Raw genomic sequence first — 22227 nt, forward strand, 5'->3', positions numbered from 1 at the left:
ACCTACTAACCCCATGAGCCAGTCTGGAGAACCAGCATAGTCTCGTGGTAGCATTGTCTTGTGATATATCTGCCAGCCATGGGAAAGGAGGAAGTTGGACCAGATGCACTAGCTGATATCGGAGGTTTGCTGACATTGCAAGACAATGCATAAGAGTAAATCAAATGATGCTAAATCACCCTCATGTCGGACACTGCCATATAAGTTCATTTACTCAAATAGCCAATAGCATTAAAACACAAGCCTTATGTTAATTGACTAACCACTCCTTTCTGTATGTAATGATAAAACCATATATGTGCAATAAACCAGCAGAGTCCTGCTGGAAAGAGATACTGCTAACAAGGTGTTTAGGGTGTCTTTTCTGTTGAGCGCTCAATGAGACTCTGTTCTAATTAGGACAGGCCACAGCACACAGAGATATATCTATCTAAATTTCCATATCATCTGGCGCAGAGACGCGCGGCTGTGGACGAAACGCATGGGGACCCTGCTGACCAGAGAGACGGAGGTGCCGACTAAGGCCTTGGCTCATGGGGACGGAGATTTGCGCAACTCCATAAGTAAGGTAAGAAAATCTGGTTATCTTACCTGAATGTCCCCTGTGCCCAGTCCGGGTCTGTACCTCTAGCCGGTCAGGTGTGGTCACCACCGCATTCCCAGGTAGTGTAAAAGTCCACACCCTTATCCAAACCCTGGGATAAGCCAAGGTGTCTGCTTTGGGTCCTGTTTGTGTCTAGATCCGGGAGAGAGCTGATGGAACGGTGATTGATTGTGCATGTGGTTGCTGGGAAACCGATATCTGAGATTCAACTTCCCCTGCTAAGTCCTCACAAATAAACCTGTACACAGGGAGGACTGGAGAGGCCTATCCAGGTATGGGTTGTGGGGGCTTAGAGAGATATCACTAGTCGAGTCTCCTATCAAGCTATCACATATACACCCATGCATCGGAAGGGACAGGAGCACCCAGATCGCCAGGCACGTGGTGGTGTTTAGCTTGGGGGAGATATCGCAAGCCAAATCACTTGACAGGTTGCCACCGATTCACCTGTACATCGGAAGGACAGGAGAGGCCGGCCAGGTACAGATGGTGGCAATTTTGTGGGAGTTATCACGGACTCCTGTTACCGGCGGGACGACCGGTACAGTGTGTTAACATTCCCGGGTGACCGAGCGCAGTACACCAAGTACGATTGTCAGTTGTTGGTTACCAGATCTGCTTGTGCTACGTGTCACTAAAGAGGGCCTCGATTTCTCCCCGGACGTCTATATGTGCATCAACGAAGATCTGAAGCAGAAAGTTTTTTTCCTTTTCTTTTACACTTCCTCTTTTGCCCGTGGGGTGCGTCTCTGATATTTTTCATATTGTCACATTTGTTCTGTACTCTGCTTTTCCCTTGTTTTATCTTGCATTTGGTGGAAGTTTTTTACTGTAGTGTGAGAATTTTTGGGAATGCTGGGTTGTTGAATATATACCATTGTCTCAGTTTGCTCTTTTGTTTCCATTGTTCTCAAAAGATTTTACTGAGAGACGCAGGCAGAGGAAAGGGGAAGTGTGTGTATCCTCCATTTGTGCACGGACATTTTATTGTTGGAAGTTTTACTGAATTTTGGATTTTTGATTTCTTTTTGGAGTGTTCTTTCCAAGTTTTACCAACTTCCTGATTATTCTTTTTGTTTTCTTTTTTTCTCCACTTTCTGAGTTTTTATTAGTTTTCCATTTTCTTTTGAAGTTTTTATAAATATTTTGTTTTTTTTCTTTTTTCTTTCCTTTTTAAGCAAGTTTAAAAAGGGTTGTGAAGTTTTTGAAGTTTTAATCACTTTTTTTGAAGTTTTTGGAATAGACATAGTAAGTGTTATTCAGAAAGTTATGTAGATTTACAGGGGCAGCTTTTAAGCTGCAGCATGGCATAATGTATTGAGAAGAAAAAAGGGAAGTTAGTTAGTTGAGCTGAATTGAAGTCCGCGTTTTATAAAGTGGCAGCGGATTTACAGCATAGAAGTACTGAGAGTTAGGTGAACAGGAAAGGATTATTTTTACGTGTACAAGAGAGAAAAGTGTTTTCAGCGGAATTCTAAGCTGTGCCGTCTGTGAGGCACCCCGCTCCCCCCCCCCTGGGAGAAGGCACAAGTCCAAGCATGCCTTCTCTGACTGCAGAAAAGGGGAAGGAGTGCGCTCCTCCTTCCCTCTCCTCCCATCTCTCTCCTCCCTCCATCTCCACTCCTCCCTCATCTATTTTTCCTCCTATATTTCCTCCTCCCTCATCTTTTCCCTCTGTCTTTCCTCCTCCCTCATCCCCCTCGTCTTCTCTCTCCCCTCCTCTTCTATCATCTCCCCACCTTTCCACTCTCTACTTTACCCCTCCCTGCTCCTCACCCTCTCTCCCACCTCTCAGTTCATTGTCACCAGCTAGGCCAGTGCCAAATCCAGAAAATGAGGTGTCCTTATCTCCACAGGGCACCCTCTCTAAAGAGCCAGCTATGATACCAGGAGAAGAAAGTGAAACACTCCCTACACATAACACCACAGGTGCCCCCCCAATACAACAGCTAGCAGAAGGGAGGTGTGAGTCATCAGCGTCTGCAGCTGCTGGGTCTTACAATGAGGATCCTAAGTGCCAGGCAGACCTGCAACCTCAGAAGAGGGGAGCACCCACACAATGTCACAGTTTCTCCTCTGATGAATATGAAGAGGGGACATCATACATGCTGCCCAGTACTAGGTGAAGAAACCCACAGACACCAAGAAGGCAGGGGCAGATAGAGCCAGAACTCTTACATTATGTGCCCTTCACCCCTAGTCAGGTGTTCAGTATTCTGAAAAATCTGCCAGACCTAGATATGGACCCCATGCCATTTTACTGAAGAATGCAGCAGAGCCAGCAAACATATCTGCAATCTGAATTGATCTCTGGTCCATAATGGAATTAAAAGCAGGTGAAACACTCTGGCCAATCATGAAGGAACACTTCAAGCTTCCATCAGAATTAGATGTGCACTCCTGGGAGTCAGGATCAAAGCTAATTGAGCAGCTCAGAGAGTGGGCCAAAGCCAGACAAGCACTCAGCCTGCATAACATGAGCCAGGCCGAGACAGAGTCTGTAGACAAGTTTCATGGCAGAGTGAGGCAAGTATTCCAAGACTTAGGCTTCACTATTCATGATCAGATACACAGACAAATGTTGGCAGAGGCCTTTAGGCAAGGACTAAGAGAACCAATCAAGAAGCTGCTGATAGTGATCAGGCCTGAGTACAGGTCAATAGCCGTAGATGCCCTGCTCGTAGTAGCCAGAAGAATTCAGTCCCACCCAGGAGTGCGCAAGACAGCCCCTCCTATGGTGGCCACCGATGTGGAAGAGCACCCACCCTGCAGGGACGGGAGACCCATCAGGTGTTACAACTGTGGCAACCTTGGTCATTTCCGGAACCAGTGCACAGCACCCCGGCAGCCCAGGACATAACGCAGGGGAATAGGCCAAGCAAGAAACACAGGAAACAGTGAAGAACCCTGTCTATAGGACAGAGGCAAGCCAGGTCCGCAAGACATCACGCTCCTGACATGTAAAACTCCATCAGCGGACCCAATACCTCAAATCTCCAGGGGTTGTCATATCTTTCCTTGTGGACACTGGTGCAGTCAGAAGTGTGATGAGGCATGTGGAACTCCCCGACCCCACCTGCCTATCAGAACACTATGTCTTGTGTGGGGATTGAAGGTCAAGTCAGACATTCCCAGCTTAGGGCCCCGTCACACATAGCGACTCACCAGCGATCCCGACAACGATATCACCTTGTCAGGATCGCTGGTGTGTCGCTACATGATCGCTGGTGAGCTGTCAAACAGGCAGCTTCACCAGCGATCAGTATCAGCGACACGCGGGTAACAAGCGACGCACGTCGCTTAGTTTACCCGCATTATATCTTAGTTACCAGCGTGCTGATGCAGGGAGCTGGTAACCAAGGTACACATCGGGTTTCTAAAGGGTGCGCGCCCCTTAGAAACCTGATGTGTACCTTGGTTACCAGCTCCAGTTCGCTGGTCTCCCGCCTGTCACACGCAGCGATGCGTGCTGGCCAGCGGGAGACCAGCGACCCCAAAAATGTCCAGATGTTTCAACAACGATCAGCGATTACTGGCAGGGGGCCAGTCACTGATAGCTGTCACACACAACGATCTCGCTGGTGAGATGGCTGTTGCGTCACAAAACTTGTGACTCAGCAGCGATCTCGCTAGCGAGATCGCTATATGTGATGGGGGCTTTACAAGCCCCTGAGCGTGTGGACACAGCCAGGACACCCCATCCTGTTTCAGTTTATGGTGGAGACCAGCCCACCCCACCTGATGAGACAAATTGACATGACATTTTCTCCACCTCTGACCCAAGAAGAATCCATCATGCTGGTTGCCCTGCAAGAGCCTCGAACAACCAGTGCAAGCCTACTCAAGGAGTAGGAAACGACCTATGCCAAAACATGGTATCCATCCACAGACAGCTGTTTCGGGGTATTGCCCCTCATCAGTGTGGAGTAGGAAAATGGCCAGTAGGAGCAATGTCTAGAGGCATAGGTGGTTTCCTTCATTGGAAACTGCCCTTCCCGTGGTTGTTCCTTCCCGAGGAAAGACCTGGCTAGTCATTGCTTGCGTTGAGAAACATGTGATGGTGTCTCCACGGCTTGTGTTTTGCATGTTTTTACATATTTCCCATAAGGGATGGGGGCATTGCTCTAGAATCACTGCGTTGAGAAACATGTGATGGTGTCTCCGCAGTGTTGGATGTTGATCTCCATGAGTTCATTCATCCTCATTTTTCACAGTCTTCTACTAGACATTGCTCCTATATTGCTCCGCCCCCGTCCGCAACGCACCAGCTCCGGCTCTGCCCCCGTCCGCCATGCACCAGCTCCGCCCCCGTCCACCAGGGCTGTGGAGTCGGAGTCGTGGAGTCGGAGTCAGTGCTCATTTTGGTGGAGTCGGTATAAAATAGACTGACTCCGACTCCTAAAATATATAATAAATTGGGTACAGTAGTTGAATGCAGAATGTGCTGAATATTTTTTCATAGGAATTTTTGGAAAGTTATGAAATGTCCTATAAATGGCTGTTCTATTCCTGATCTAAGGCTACATTCACACACAACGTTTTCCCTGTGTTTTTTGAGGATACGTTTTTCAGTTGCCAAAGCAGATCAGCTTTTTAATAAACCGCATCACCTGAAAGGTTTTTGAGCTCATAGATAATGTTTTCAATAGCAAAAGCAGATTAGAAATCTGCTCTATCCATTTATCCATATCTGTCTATCCATATCATATCTGTACCAAAAAGAATGAAAGCCGGGTAGCACACAGACTAACACTCCTTTTTTTTTAGCACCAGTCAGGTCCACCTCATAACTGCCCAAAAGGACGCCCAGGACAGGCAGTGCTCGTCTTCAGTAACACATCAACATCAATTGACAGTTGGAATAAATAGACTGCATTCATCAACACATCTTCTTAAGGTGCAGGCTTTATTTTCAAGTGTAGGGGTGTGCAGTATGAGGTTCTGCAGCAGCTGAGGTGTGCAGTATGAAATTCTGCAGAACAGTATGAGGTTCTGCCCCCCAGGTTTGATCCTGGCTACGCCCATAGTGTGAATGTAGCCTGAGGATCTAGGCTTTATCTTAGCCGAGATAAGTCATAGTGTGTGTATGTATATATATATATATATATATATATATATACACCCACAGTACAGACCAAATGACTCTTGGTCTTCCTTTCCTGGGGCGGACCTCATGTGAGCCAGTTTCTTTGTAGCGCTTGATGGTTTTTGCCAGTGCACTTGGGGACACTTTCAAAGTTTTCCCAATTTTTTGGACTGACTGACCTTCATTTCTTAAAGTAATGATGGCCACTCGTTTTTCTTTACTCAGCTGCTTTTTTCTTGCCATAATACAAATTCTAACAGTCTATTCAGTAGGACTATAAGGCAAGAAATCCCACTTATTAAACCTGACAGGGCACACCTGTGAAGTGAAAACCATTTCCGGTGACTACCTCTTGAAGCTCATCAAGAGAATGCCAAGAGTGTGCAAAGTAGAAATCAAAGCAAAAGGTGGCTACTTTGAAGAACCTAGAATATAAGACATATTTTCAGTTGTTTCACACTTTTTTCTTAATTATATAATTCCACATGTGTAAATTCATAGTTTTGATGCCTTCAGAGTGAATCTACAATTTTCATAGTCATGAAAATAAAGAAAACTCTTTGAATGAGAAGGTGTGTCCAAACTTTGGTCTGTACTGTATGTAATCGATATTGTACAGTGTATTACATATTTACAATTTATTACAGTTTTTTGTGTTCTAAAGTTGTATTCCAATAAATAGATATTCTGTTCTATCTAAATATCTTGATTATTGGATCACAGAAATGATTAAATGTCTGATGTTCACATTGTACTACAATACATTTTTCACTTAAATATAAGCAATATATGTGGGAGTCGGAGTCGTGGAGTCGGTGTAAGGGAAATTGAGGAGTCGGAGTTGGAGTCGCAGGTTTGGCTTACCGACTCCACAGCCCTGCCGTCCACCACACTCCAGCTCTGCCCCCGTCCGCCACGCACCAGCTCCGGCTCCGCCCCCGTCCGCCACGCGCCGGCTCCGCCCCCGTCCGCCACGCGCCGGCTCCGCCCCGTCCGCCACGCGCCGGCTCCGCCCCTGTCCGCCACGCACCGGCTCCGCCCCCGTCCGCCACGCACCGGCTCCGGCTCCGCCCCCGTCCGCCACGCACCAGCTCCGGCTCCGCCCCCGTCCGCCACGCACCAGCTCCGGCTCCGCCCCCGTCCACCACGCACCAGCTCCGGCTCTGCCCCCGTCCGCCACGCACCAGCTCCGGCTCTGCCCCCGTCCGCCACGCACCAGCTCCGGCTCTGCCCCCGTCCGCCACGCACCAGCTCCGGCTCTGCCCCCGTCCACCACACTCCAGCTGTGGTTCTGCCCCCCCACGTTCAGCCGCCTCTCCCCCCTCCACACACCGTCTCCCTTCTGTCCTCTGCGGGGTGTCGCCGCTCCCTCCTCCGCGCTCTTCCCCGCTGACAGCTCTCTCCTCTGCTGCGCGCTCTCCACACTGCTCTCCTGTCGCTCCACACAAGAGCGATGTGATACCGGAAGTGAGCCGCTTCTACTTCCGGTTACAGCTGTTAAAAAAAAAAAAGGTAGAGGCTAAATCCAAGTCGGCTCGGAGCAGTGCTGACGTCATGCCCATGTGACCAGAAGGGGCGGGGCCTCCTCCTCCATAGAGCAGAGCAGACAGGAAGCTGCCGGTGTCATGGCAGGTAAGTGGATGTTCATGCACGAGCTGGGAGGGGGTGATGTTGCTTGCATGGGGCTGCATGCTGGAGGGGGGTCTGCCTGGGGAGAAGGAGGTGATGTTGCTTGCATGGGGCTGCATGCTGGAGGGGGGTCTGCCTGGGGAGAAGGGGGTGATGTTGCTTGCATGGGGCTGCGTGTGCATGCTGGAGGGGGGGCTGCCTGGGGAGAAGGGGGTGATGTTGTTTGCATGGGGCTGCGTGTGCATGCTGGAGGGGGGTCTGCCTGGGGAGAAGGGGGTGATGTTGCTTGCATGGGGCTGCGTGTGCATGCTGGAGGGGGGGCTGCCTGGGGAGAAGGGGGTGATGTTGCTTGCATGGGGCTGCATGTGCATGCTGGAGGGGGGGCTGCTTGGGGAGATGGGGGTGATGTTGCTTGCATGGGGCTGCGTGTGCATGCTGGAGGAGGGTCTGCCTGGGGAGAAGGGGGTGGTGCTTGCATGGGGCTGCGTGTGCATGCTGGAGGGGGGTCTGCCTGGGGAGAGGGGGGTGATGTTGTTTGCATGGGGCTGCGTGTGCATGCTGGAGGGGGGTCTGCTTGGGGAGAAGGGGGTAATGTTGCTTGCATGGGGCTGCGTGTGCATGCTGGAGGGGGGCTGCTTGGGGAGAAGGAGGTGATGTTTGCATGGGGCTGCATGTGCATGCTGGAGGGGGGGTCTGCCTGGGGAGAAGGGGGTGATTCTTGCGTGGGGCTGCGTGTGCATGCTGGAGGGGGGCTGCTTGGGGAGAAGGAGGTGATGTTGGTTGCATGGGGCTGCGTATGCATGCTGGAGGGGTTCTGCCTGGGGAGAAGGGGGTGATGTTTCTTGCATGGGGCTGCGTGTGCATGCTGGAGGGGGGGCTGCTTGGGGAGAAGGAGGTGATGTTGCTTGCATGGGGCTGCGTGTGCATGCTGGAGGGGGGGCTGCCTGGGGAGAAGGGGGTGATGTTGCTTGCATGGGGCTGCGTGTGCATGCTGGAGGGGGGGCTGCTTGGGGAGAAGGGGGTGATGTTGCTTGCATGGGGCTGCGTGTGCATGCTGGAGGGGGGCTGCTTGGGAAAGGGGTGATGCTTGCATGGGGCTGCGCGTGCATGCTGGAGGGGGGCTGCTTGGGGAGAAGGAGGTGATGTTTGCATGGGGCTGCGTGTGCATGCTGGAGGGGGGTCTGCCTGGGGAGAAGGAGGTGATGTTGCTTGCATGGGGCTGCGTGTGCATGCTGGAGGGGGGTCTGCCTGGGGAGAAGGGGGTGATGTTGCTTGCATGGGGCTGCGTGTGCATGCTGGAGGGGGGTCTGCCTGGTGAGAAGGGGGTGATGTTTCTGGAGGAGGGTTCTGCCTGGGGAGAAGGGGGTGATGTTGTTTGCATGGGGCTGCATTCTGGAGGTGGGTCTGCCTGGGGAGAAGGGGGTGATGTTGCTTGCATGGGGCTGCATTCTGGAGGTGGGTCTGCCTGGGGAGAAGGGGTTGATGTTGGTTGCATGGGGCTGTATGTGCATGCTGGAGGGGGGGTCTGCCTGGGTAGAAAGTGGTGATGTTGGTTGCATGGGGCTGGATGCTGGAGGGGGGTGTCTTCCTGTGGAGAAGGGGGTGATGCTTGCATGAGGCTGGATGCTGAAGGGGGGGCTGCCTGGGGAGAAGGGGGATGTTGCTTGCATGGGGCTGCATGCGCATGCTGGAGGGGGTCTACCTGGGGAGAAGGGGGTAATATTGCTTGCATGGGGCTGGATGCTGGAGGGGGGGGGTCTGCCTGGGGAGAAGGGGGTGATGTTGTTTGCATGGGGCTGCATGCGCATGCTGGAGGGGGGTCTACCTGGGGAGAAGGGGGTAATATTGCTTGCATGGGACTGCGTGCTAGGAGTCTGCCTAGGGAAGGAAGTGTGCTGCCGCTCTCCCTGCCGGGGGCGCTGCCACTGTAACCAAGGTCGCACCTTTAAAAGATTCTGTAATGCTGTAGATAAGCTCGGATGTAACCTGAAAGATAAGAAAAACAAGTTATATTATACTCACCGGGGGCGGTTAGTGTCGCTGTCCAGTCCGGGTCCTCCCATCTTCATGTGATGACGTTCCCCTTCTTGCTTCTGCTGCGGCTCCTGCGCAGGCGTACTGCTCTGCCCTGTTGAGGGCAGAGTAAATTACTGCAGTGCGCAGGCGCTGTGAAAGGTCAGAGAGGGCCTGCGCTGCTGCAGAAGTAAGAAGGAGGACGGCATCACATGAAGATGGGAGGACCCGGACCGAACCGCAACACCCATCGGATCGGATCCCGGGGTGAGTATAATCTGACTCTTTTTTTCTTCTCTTTCAGGTTACATCCGGGGCTCATCTACAGCATTACAGAATCTTTTAAAGGTGCGACCTTGGTTACAGTGGCAGCGCCCCCGGCATTACAGAATGTTGTAGATAAGCCCCTGATGGCGGTGGCCGCAGCTTATAGGCCTAAAATGGGATCACAGATTCCCTTTAAAGCTAGGACCCCCTGTTTCGGTAACTGTGATGTGGTAGTGGGCTTCATACAGGCTTATCAGAATGTAAAGTAATAACCTCATGTTCAGTTTGTACATTGTTGCTGATGGGCATTAGATCACGGTGTGAATATTGGGAGGGGCGGCTGTGGCTTTTTGTACAATTTAGGCAGGATTTTTCTTATATAAATTTCTTTGTTTTCTTCTAGGTGTTGTGGGTTTCCTCTGTCTTTTTTCACCGTGCCCTCCACAGTAGTGACCTCTTTGGATGGCAATTCATCATTTGCCATCTCTCCACCAAGTGGAGTGCTGGTGCCTCCACCATCCGTGTTCTGCCAAAATTGGTGTGACCCAGCACCCCTCCGATGTCAGATAGATGAGTCTAAGATCTCCGAAGTTCCCGTCCCCTCTTTCCACTTCTCGTGGCTTGTTAGGGTTGGTCCTGTGGGGGTCTACCACCTTTTCATTTCCTTTGTCCAATATTTATTTCTCACCTTTACCTTATCTGCTGTACATACTCTCTGTACTGTCATGCTTCTCTCTATTTTTTCGGGGCTTTGTTTTATGGGTTTTTTTTGGGTCATCCTAGGACTTGTTATATATGGCACAGGGCCCACCTAGGTCCCTGATAAAATTTGGTCACCGAGGAGGATAGCAGGCCCAGGCTAAGCCACAGAAAACCAGAGAGGTTGGTAACTAAGCGGATGCAAACCCCTGATCCTGTCCACATAACTAGCAGTAGCCGTGGAGCGTACCTACGATGATCCTAGACGCCTCGGCACAGCCGGAGAGCTAACTAAGCCTAAAGCAAGAAAGGGGAAATCTAAACTGCCCCGGAGCAGACCTCAAAGGAAAGCTAGCCCCAAAACATATACTGTCGGTGAGACAAGATGAAAACACAAATGCAGGCAGAAAAATAGACTGAGCAAACGATGGGGCCCACACTGACTAGACAGGAAAGGAAAGACACTGTCTGCAATCACGCAAAAAACCCTGCAAAAATCCAACACGTCTGATGCACAAAAACACAGAAGTCGCACAACTTCGCCCCCCACTATATCAGCACTCTGGTATATTCTGGAAGCAAAGCAAAAAGAGACCAATATAAAAGGGGACAAAACAAATTGGCACATGTAGTAACATATGGGCGGTGATACAGCCCCAGGCAGAGCTAGCTGACCCGCATAAAGCAGAGATAAACAAAACCAGATCAAATGCAAACAGAATAGCAAATGAAACACTTAGCTGAACATGCAGGGAAAGAGCAGGAGCCATCAGACCTCAGGAGGCACAGGAAGAAAATCACCAGCAGGGATAGAGGGAGTCAGCTGTCTTCGGCATGAATGTCAGAAGCAGAGACCCAAGAATTATCCTCCTGGCCATAACCCTTCCATTTGACCAGGTACTGGAGTCTCCGTCTAACAAACGAGAATCCAATATTTTCTCTACCTCATACTCCAAATTACCTTTAACCAACACAGGGTCAGGAGGTGCCACCATTGAAACTACTGGCTCTACAAACCTCTTCAACAAGGATTTATGGAACACGTTATGAATCTTAAACGTAACTGGAAGAGCCAAACGGGATTAAGGATTTCCAAAATCTCATAAGGTCCAATAAATCTTGACTTGAATTTTGGAGATGCAACCTTCATAGGAATATTCTTTGAAGACAACCAAACCATATCACCCACTTTAAACCTGCGACCAATGGTCCTATGCCGGTTGGAAAACCGTTGGCCTTTTTCTTGAGTGGGACAACTTATCCACCACTTGGTCCAAAATCTGCTGAATTCTCTCTACCACAGAATCCACACTTGGCCGAAGATTCCACCTGCCCTGAAGAAAATTGAGGATGAAACCCAAAGTTACAGAAAAAGGCGACATCAAAGTGGCAGAACTAGCCCTATTGTTTAGCGCAAATTCGGCCAAGGGCAAAAATGAGACCCAGTCATCCTGATCAGCAGATAGGAAACATCTCAAATAGAACAAACCAGACTTTGGGATCCTATCAGTTTGCCCATTGTTCTGAGGATGAAATGCAGAGGAGAAAGATAACTGAATTCCCAGTTTGGAACAAAAAGCTCTCCAAAATCTGGAAACAAACTGGACTCCTCTGTCCGACACAATGTTCTCAGAAATCCCGTGCAACCGAACCCACCTGTTGTAAAAACAAGGGCACCAACTCAGAAGAAGATGGCAACTTTGGGAGTAGTACAAGATGGACCATCTTAGAAAATCTATCACAGATAACAGTCATTCTCTGAGAGACAGGAAGATTAGAAATAAAATCCATTGAGATATGAGTCCATGGCCTCCTGGGCACCGGCAGGGGCATCAACAACCCACTAGAACGAGAACAGGGCTTGGACCGAGAACAAGTCCCACAGGACTGCACAAAAATTCCTGACATCACGAGATAAGGCAAGTCACCAAAAAGACCGACTCACCAAATCTCTGGTACCAAAAATACCTGAATGACTAGCCAATGCGGAGCAATGAATTTCAGACATTACTCTTTTCCTCCACTGGTCAGGGACATACAATTTCCCCATAGGGCAACGTTTAGGTTTGTCCTCCTGAAATTCCTCCAGGGCACGTCTCAAATCGGGTGAGATGGCGGAAAGAACTACACCCTCATTTAGAATGGTAGTAGGCTTGGTCACATCAAAAGAATCTGCAAAGAAACTCCTAGAAAGGTCGTCCGCCTTAACATTCATAGTGCCTGGAAGGAAAGAGACCACAAAATTTAAACGCGTGAAAAACAAGGCCCACCTAGCCTGTCTAGGATTCAAGCGTTTGGCTGATTCAAGATAAATCAAATTCTTGTGGTCAGTGAGGACCATAACTTGATGTCTCGCTCCCTCCAGCCAATGTCTCCACTCTTGAAATGCCCATTTCATGGCCAACAATTCCTGATTCCCCACGTCATAGTTACGTTCAGATGGGGGAGAATTTTTGAGAAAAGAAGGCACAGGGATTCCTCTTAGAAGTCACCGGATCTCTTTGGGACAAAATGGCTCCTGCACCAATCTCAGAAGCATCTACCTCCACCTGAAATGGGAGTGAGGCATCAGGTTGCCGTAGAACCGGAGCCGAAGTGAATCTCCGCTTAAGCTCCTGAAATGCCAAAACTGCCTCTGGAGACCAGTTCACCACATCAGCGCCCTTTTTGGTCAAATCAGTCAGTGGTTTAACAATACCAGAAAAATTACTTATAAATTTACTGTAGAAATTAGCAAAACCCAAAAAATTCTGGAGAGCCTTCAAAGAAGTGGGCTGAACCCAATCATAAATGGCTTGTATCTTGGCCGGGTCCATTTCAATAGCTGACGGGTACAAAATGAATCCTAAAAATGAAATCCTCTGTACACCAAAGAGGCACTTCGATCCCTTAACATACAGAGAATTTTCCCTCAAAACCGGAACACCATCCGGACATGTTCCACATGAGAATCCCAATCACTGGAAAAGATCAAAATATCATCCAGACAAATGATCAAAAACTTATCCACAAGGTCCCGGAAAATATCGTTCATAAAAGACTGGAAGACAGAAGGGGCATTAGCCCAAAAGGCATCACCAGGTACTCAAAATGTCCCTCCGGAGTATTAAATGCTGTCTTCCATTCATCCCCGTGCTTTATGCGAATAAGATTATACGCCCCCTGAGGTCAAGCTTGGCAAACCAACAGGCACTTTAACTCTGGAAAATAAATCAGAAATCAGGGGTAACGGGTACTGATATTTAACAGTGATTTTGTTAAGGGAACGATAGTCCATACATGGCCTTAATGAACCATCTTTCTTGGCCACAAAAAAAATCCAGCACCTAAGGGTGAAGAGGATGGTCTAATATGACCCTTCTCCAACGACTCCTTGATATAAGATCGCATAGCATCATGTTCGGGTACCGATAAGTTGAAAAGCCGACCCTTGGGAAATTTACACCCGGGCATAACTCCTGTGATGAGGCAAACATGCAGACTTACTCTCACTGAATACATCAGAAAAATAAGCCAAATAGGAATATCATGAGACTGGGGAGAGGTGGAGAAAACAGGAGTGTCACTAAACAGGAGTGTCACTAAGAACACACTGACAACCCCAACTCACCACAGACACAGACTTCCAATCTAAAACAGGATTATGAGTTTGCAACCAAGGGAAACCCAGAACAATAGTATCAAGCAAATTGTGCAACACCAAAAATTTACAATTTTCTTGGTGGTCTGGGACGACCCGCATTATCACCTGGGTCCAAAACTGGGGTTTATTCTCCGCCAAAGGAGTAGCATCAATACCCCTCAAAGGGATAGGAGTCCACAGGGGTATCATGGGAAAACCACAACGTTTAGCAAAGTCTAAATCCAGCAGATTCAAAGCTGCTCTTGAATCTACAAAAGCCTTAGCGGAAAATGTAGACAAGGAGCAGATCAGGGTAATCGCCAAAAGGAACTTAGGTTGTACACTGCCCACCGCAAATGTGTGAGCAAAACGCTTTTCTCGTTTAGGGCAGACAGCAATAGTACGAGAGGCGTCCCCGCAGAAAAAACACAACTTATTACGCCTTCTAAACTCCAGACGTTGCGCCCTAGACAAAACCCTATCACATTGCATGGGTTCAGAAGTTTGTTCGAAAGGCGGCAACGCCTCTCGTGTAGTTTTACGTTCACGTAAACGCCGATCAATTTGAATGGCCAATGACATGGAGTCAAGACCAGAGGGGACAGGAAATCCCACCATAACATATTTTACGGTTTTTGCCCAACCCTTCTGAAAGAGAGCTGCTAGGGCATCGTCATTCCATTTAGTAAGGACCGCCCACTTTTGGAATTTTTGACAATATAACTCTGCAGAATCCTGACCCTGGTTCAATGCCAATAAGGTTTTCTCAGCTTGATCAACAGCATTAGGTTCATCATACAACAATTCCAAGGCTTGAAAAAACGTATCCACATTAGCCAGAATAGGATCTCCAGGTGTCAGAGAAAAAGCCCAATCCTAGGCATCGCCGCGCAGCATGGCAATGACAATTTTAACCTGCTGCACCGAGCTCCCCGAGGAGTTAGGCTTCAAGGCAAGAAATAATTTACAATTATTCTTAAAATTCAGAAATTTAGACCGATCCCCAGAAAACACATCAGGAGTAGGGATTTTTGGTTCAACAGCAGAAGATTGAGCGAGATAGGCAGAAATTCCCCGCACTTCAGCAGCGAGCTGCTCCACACGATAGGACAATTGTTTAGTCTCCATTTAGACAAAAAATATCCTCCTACGGCCCCAGAAAAAAAAAAAAATGTCAGAATTTTTTTTCCATATATTTTTTTCAATTCTTTTCTTCTTTAGAGTACCCTAGATTCTACAGTTAGGCTGGTGATTCTGTTATGAATGGGTCACCGAGGAGGATAGCAGGCCCAGGCTAAGCCACAGAAAACCAGAGAGGTTGGTAACTAAGCGGATTGCAGACCCCTGATCCTATCCACACAACTAGCAGTAGCCGTGGAGCGTACGTACGATGATCCTAGATGCCTCGGCACAGCCGGAGAGCTAACTAAGCCTAAAGCAAGAAAGGGGAAATCTAAACTGCCCTGGAGCAGACCCCAAAGGAATAGCTAGCCCCCAAACATATATTGTTGATGAGACAAGATGAAAACACAAACGCAGGCAGAAAAATAGACTGCAAATGATGGGGCCCACTGTTATGAATGAGTCACCGAGGAGGAAAAAACAAAAAGCAAGCTAAGCCCAGAAAACCGAAGAGGTTGGTAACTAGCGGATTGCAGACCCCTGATCCTATCCACACAACTAGCAGTAGCCGTGGAGCGTGCCTACGATAGTCCTAGACGCCTCGTCACGGCCGGAGAACTAAATAAGCCTAAAGAAAGGGAAAATCTAAACTGCCCCAGAGCAGACCCCAAAGCAATAGACAGCCCCCAACATGTATTGAAGGTGAAACAAGATGAAAACACAAACACAGATAGAAAGGCTGAGCAAACGATGGGGCCCTCACTAACTAGAAAGGCCAGGAAAGAAAAGCTGCTGTCTGCAATCACGCAAAAAACCCTGCCAAAAAATGTCGAACACGTCTGATTAAAAAAAAAAGGCCCTGAAGTCGCTAGACTTCAATTCCCTATATCAGCAGTCAGGTATATTCTGAAGACAGAGCAAAAGAGATCAACTGATCAGAGACAAAATGGGGATTCAGCCCAATCCCAGCCAGGGCTGGCTGAACACAAAAACCAAGCAAACCAGACAAAAACTCATATGAACAATAGCAGAGAAAACTTAGCTTTAAGAAGGCAGGAACCAAACTGGAAACCAAAAGCCACAGTCAGGAGAAATCACCAGCAAGAAACTAGGGAGTCGGCTGCCTTAAATCCAATCAGAAACTCCTGACATCCAATCACAGTCCTCTTCCTCAGGTGGCCGGTCTCTGCCATTTAGATCAGCTTCATTACCTCCCTTTACCAACAGAGGGAGTCCAGATAGAGAACTCACTACTCCTCTGTCAGCACAGCCAGCTGCATAACCCTCACCAGAAGCCAGAGGCAAACCCGAAAATGAGCTCACAACAGCCCACACTGACTAGACAGGAAAGGAAAGACACTGTCTGAAATTACGCAAAAAAACCCTGCAAAAAGTTCAACACGTCTGATGCACAAAAACACTGAAGTCGCACAACTTCGCCCCCACTATATCAGCACTCTGGTATATTCTGAAAGCAAAGCAAAAAGAGACCAATATAAAAGGGGACAAAACAAACTGGCACATGCAGCAACATATGGGTGGTGATTTAGCACGGCCCAGCCGGAGCTGGCTGACCCACACAAAACTGAGATAGACAAAACCAGATCAAATGTAAACAGAATAGCAAATATACCACTTGGCTGAACATGCAGGGAAAGAGCAGGAGACATCAGACCTCAGGAGGCACAGGAAGAAAATCACCAGCAGGGATAGAGGGAGTCAGCTGTCTTAAATCCCAATCAGAAACCCCAGATCTCCAGTCGTCTTCCTCATTATCAGGTGACAAGCCTCTGTCAATCAGATCAGCTCCACTACCTCCAGTAACCACCAGAGGGAGTCCAGAAAGAGAACTCGCAACCCCTCTGTCAATCTGACTAGCTCCACTATCTTCAGTAATCACCAGAGGGAAGCCATAGAGAGAATTCACAACAGGTCCTCTTCCCTTTACCCATGCTCGTGTCCTATAGTGGATTCAACGAGAGAGGAATTTTGTGTTAAGTACCTCAATACATTTTTTGCAGCTAAAGAACAGGGGACTTTGGTACAAAATGTTTTTTTTTTTTCTCATTAATCTCTAATGTGCCTTAACCCCTTTCCTACATTAGATGTACTATTCCGTCCATCTGACCTGGGACTTAAGTCCCAAGGATGGAATAGTACATCTAACGCGATCAGCAGCACTCACGGGGGGAGCGCCGCTTATGGCAGCCGGGTGTCAGCTGATTATCACAGCTGACACTCTGCACTATGTGTCAGGGGTGGTCAGTCACGGACCGCCCCTGGCACATTAACCCCTGGCACACTGCGATTAAACATGATCGCAGTGTACTGGGACATAGGAGAGAAGCATGCAGGGAGAGGGTTCCATCCGTGCTTCCCGGAGACCCCCGGAGCGATGCGATGTGCTGCGTCGCTCCGAGGGTCCTCCTCCCTGCAGGCCTCCAGATCCGATATGGCCACGGGGGCCTGCAGGGAAGCGGCTTCCTCCGTGCCTGTGGAGTGCAGGCACGGAGGAAGCCTGCAGCAGTGCTGTGCAACCTGTCAGATCAGCGATGAGACACATGACAGTGATGTCCCCCCCCTGGGACAATGTAATAAAGTAAAAAAAAAAAATAATAAAATTAATTTATAAAAAAATCGCTAAATAAAAAAAAAATCCCTAATTCATTTTTTGGAAAAAAGAAAGCAATAAAAATACACACATTTAGTATCGCTGCATCCGTAACGACCCGCCCTATAAAACTGTCCCACTAGTTAATCCCCTTGGTAAACCCCTTTAAAAAAAAAATGCTTTATCATCATACTGCTGAACAAACAGTTCAATAACGCGCGATAAAAAAACGGATATGAATAAACATGGTACCGCTGAAAACGCCATCTTGTCCCGCAAAAAACGAGCCGCCATACAGCATCATCAGCGAAAAAATAATAAAATTATAGCTCTCAGAATAAAGCGATGCAAAAACAATTATTTTTTATATAAAATTGGTTTTATTACATAAAAGCGCCAAAACATAAAAAAAGACATAAATGAGGTATCGCTGTAACCGTACTGACCCGAAGAAAAAAAACACTTTATCAATTTTACCACACGCGGAACGGTGTAAACGCACCCCCAAAAGAAATTCATGAAATGCTGGTTTTTATTCATTCTGGGTCCCAAAAATCAGAATAAAAAGCGATCAAAAGATGTCATGTGCCAGAAAATGGTACCAATAAAACCGTCAACTCGTCCCGCAAAAAATAAGACCTCATATGACTCGGTGGGTCAAAATATGGAAAATTATAGCTCTCAAAATGTGGTGATGCAAAAACTATTTTTACAATAAAAAGCGTCTTTTAGCGTGCGACAGCCGCCAAACATAAAAACCGCCATAAATAGTAAATCAAACCCCCCGTTATCACCCCCTTAGTTAGGGAAAAATAATAAAATAAAAAGAAATAATTTCCATTTTCTGGTTAGGGCTGAGATTAGGGTTAGGGGTGTGTTGGGTTAGGGTTGGAGTTAGAATTGGGGGTTTCCACTGTTTGGGCACATCAGGGGCTCTCCAAATGCAACATGGCGTCTGATCTCAATTCCAGCCAATTCTTCGCTGAAAAATTCAAATGGTGCTCCTTCCCTTCCGAGCTCTGCCATGCGCCCAAACAGTGGTTTACCCCTACATATGGGGTACCAGTCTACTCGGGACAAATTGGACAACAACTTTTGGGGTCCAATTTCTCCTGTTACCCTTGGAAAAATTAAAATATTGGGGACTAAAAGATCATGTTTGTGGAAAAAATATAATTTTTTTATTTTCACACCCGGGCGTTATAAACTTCTGTGAAGCACTTGGGGCTTCAAAGGGCTCACCAGACATCTAAATAAGTTCCTTGGGGGGTCTAGTTTCCAAAATAGTGTCATTTGTGGGGGGTTTCCACTGTTTAGGCACAAAAGAGGCTCTCCAAATGCAACATGGGGTCCGATCTCCATTCCAGCCAAAAAGTCAAATGGAGCTGCTTCCCTTCTGAGCTCTGCCATGCGCCCAAATAGTGGTTTACCCCCACATATGGGGTATCAGCATACTCAGGGCAAATTGCACAATAACTTCTGGTGTCCTGTTTCCTTTGGGAAAATAAAAATTGGGGGTGAAAATAATTTTTTTTTTGGAAAAAATATGATTTTTTAATTTTATAGCTGTACATTATAAACTTATGTGAAGCCCATGGGGGTTCAAAGTTCTCACCACACATCTAGATAAGTTCCTTGGGGGGTCTAGTTTCCAAAATGGGGTCACTTGTGGAGAGTTTGCACTGTTTAGGCACATCAGGGACTCTCCAAATGTGACATGGCGCCCCATCTCAATTCCATCCAATTTTGCGTTGAGAAAGTCAAACGGCGCTCCTTGCCTTCCGAGTTCTGCCATGCACCAAAACTGTAATTCCCCCCACATATCAGGTATCAGCGTACTCAGGACAAATTGCCCAATAACTTTTGCAGTCCAATTTCTCCTGTTACCCTTGGGAAAATAAAAAAATTGGACCTAAAGTAATTTTTTTTGTGAAAAAGTTAAATGTTTTTTTTTTTTTTTTAAACATTCAAAAAATTCCTGTGAAGCACCTGAAGGGTTAATGATCTTCTTGAATGTGGTTTTGAGCACCTTGATGGGTGCAGTTTTTAGAAAATACCCAAAAGTGACACCATTCTATCATATAGACCCCTCAAAGTGACATCAAATGTGATGTGGTCCCTAAAAATAAAATGGTGTTGTAAAAGTGAAAAATCGCTAGTCAACTTTTAACCCTTATAACTTCCTAACAAAAAAACATTTTTGGTTCCAAAATTGTGCTGATGTAAAGTAAACATGTGGGAAATGTTACTTATTAAGAAAACTCCAAGTTGGAAAATTGCAACATTTTCAAAATTTCATATCAAAGAAATTTTACCACTAACATGAAGTACAATATGTCACGAGAAAACAATGTCAGAATCACCGGGATCCATGGAAGCATTCCAGAGTTATTACCTCATAAAGGGACAGTGGTCATAATTGTAAAAACTGGCCCGGGCATTAACATGCAAACCACCCTTGGGGGTAAAGGGGTTAATTAATTGTTTTGATTTCTAAAACTCATTATCATTCATTTGTATGTATGCATAGATTTATATATTTTAGTTCTAACTATTTGACTTGTAATAAAATAGTGTGACAGATACGAGTTGAATTTTCATTTCTAGAATGATAAAGCTCGGTGTGACATTAGTCTTGGTAAGACGCACTTTTTTCCCCCAAAATTTGGGGGGAAAATGGGGGTGCGTCTTACAAAGCGTACATGCCTTACCGATGCTGTGGGTGTTGGCCGCAGGCTGGGATGAGGGGGGGGGTCCGGCTGCCTGGTGGTTGCTGGCTGCTGCTGCGGGTGTCTCCGGTGCCTAGCGGTACTGCGTGGGTGTCCGGCGCTGGCCGGGGTTCTGCCAACATTTTGCGACATGCCAGAGCCCCAGTACTTCCATGTTTCCCTGTGCGTGTGCTGTAGACTCCGGGAATATGGCCGGCGGCGGCGCATGCGTAGAAAATGATCTCGGGACCAAGATCTCGAGAGATGAGATCTCAGCGCTGAAATCTCTCTCAAGATATTGATCACCGTCTGTGCATGCGCCGCAACTGTGGCGGCGGCGTACAAATTATCGGAGTCCACTGCCCACGCACAGGGAAACGTGGAAGTATCGGGGCTCTGGCATGTCGCAAAGTGTTGGCAGAGCTCCGGGCAGCGCTGGACTCCCACGCAGCACCGCTGTGCATCGGAGACACCAGCAGCAGCGGCCAGCAACCACCGGAGACCCCCGCACCAGCGCCGCACATCGGAGCACCCCCTCATCCCTGCCTGCCATCTGCAGAATCACCCCACTCCTGCCTCCTCCAGCAGCGACCCTGGGACACCGCTTCACCGCAGCCACCACCCCCCGATAAGCAATAAAGACGCATGGATTTTAAGAAGCACCACCATTTTATTAAAAAATATTTTTTCCTTATTTTTCTCTGAAAAATCCAGTAACCGCAGTTGGATCTGTATCGGGCTGTGTCCACACCGTGCGGTTTATTGGGGGAACTACCTGCCGGGAAGTCCTCACCAGTAGATCAGACCCGCACTTCCGTGGAGCCCGTACAGCCGGATCAGCTGTATGTTTTGTATTTTTTTGTCCATAATTGTTTTTTCTTTCTTAAGCTGCTCCTCGCTGAGGGTCAGACTGCTGCTGTCACCACTGATGGGACAGGCGATGGTAGATTTTCCAGAGGAAAAATATCTTTGTAATGTTAGGCAATATTCACGGTTTATTTTTTGGATACTAATGGCTTACAAAATTCTGACGACCTGTGACAGAGCTGGAATGAATGTGTCGCGTGGATTTATGTCTTGTTACATCAATGAAGGAATGTGCTCCTCAGACCTCCTGAAGACCACAACCCTGGATCAGACCTAAAATCACAGGACAACAAGGGGATGTGCACACGTTGCGGAATTTTCCGTGGGGAATCTACATCTTTTGACAGAATTCGCAGGTCAAAATCCTTGCGTTTTTTATGCGGATTTAGTGTGGATTTGCTCTGCGTTTTTACAGCTGTGGATTCCTATAATGGAATGGGTGTAAAAACGCTGCGGAATCCGCACAAAGAATTGACATCCTGCGGTTCCGTGCAGATTTTTCCGCAGCATGTGCACAGCGGGTTTTTTTCTCCGTAGAACAACATTGTACTGTAAACCACTTGCGGATCCGCAGGAAATCCGCAACGTGTGCACAGACCCTAAAACCTCCCCCTCCTTATCTATGAACTGCCCCAATATGGCCACAGCTGTGTATCACTCTCCCATATTGATAGTTCTGCTTCCCTTGTTTCCTGCCTGTTCTGTGTAATATGTGACTCTTCACATTCTGAGTCTCGCGCATGCTGGCATAATAATCAGCAGAGTGCGATCCTCTGCATATTGGCCTGCACTCGGAGCAATGTTCTTCTATCAGGCCGAGCAGATCGGGGGGGTTTTCTCATCTGGACTCGCAATGTGACTGAACTCAGATGGGTCTGAGCAGAAAACATTGGATGCCATCCGGCCCATCAGTGTGACATTTATAAAGATACAATTCTGTAATATGGAAAATGGTTCTGTAAAAGATTAATAGCTCATGATTAACAAAAACTGGGCTAG

The 22227-nt window shown here is 47.7% G+C and overlaps 1 protein-coding gene across 1 annotated transcript in view; it reads right to left on the reverse strand.

The window, feature by feature from the left end:
- LOC141082368 (uncharacterized) overlaps positions 1-22227 on the reverse strand; it is a 65292-nt gene that overhangs the window by 21853 nt on the left and 21212 nt on the right. The gene's annotated exons all lie outside the window — the stretch shown is intronic.

The sequence above is a fragment of the Dendrobates tinctorius genome, unplaced genomic scaffold (assembly GCF_039654945.1).
Source record: "Dendrobates tinctorius isolate UK_male_01 unplaced genomic scaffold, ASM3965494v1 ptg000017l, whole genome shotgun sequence".
In the NCBI taxonomy this organism is placed as follows: Eukaryota; Metazoa; Chordata; class Amphibia; order Anura; family Dendrobatidae; genus Dendrobates; species Dendrobates tinctorius.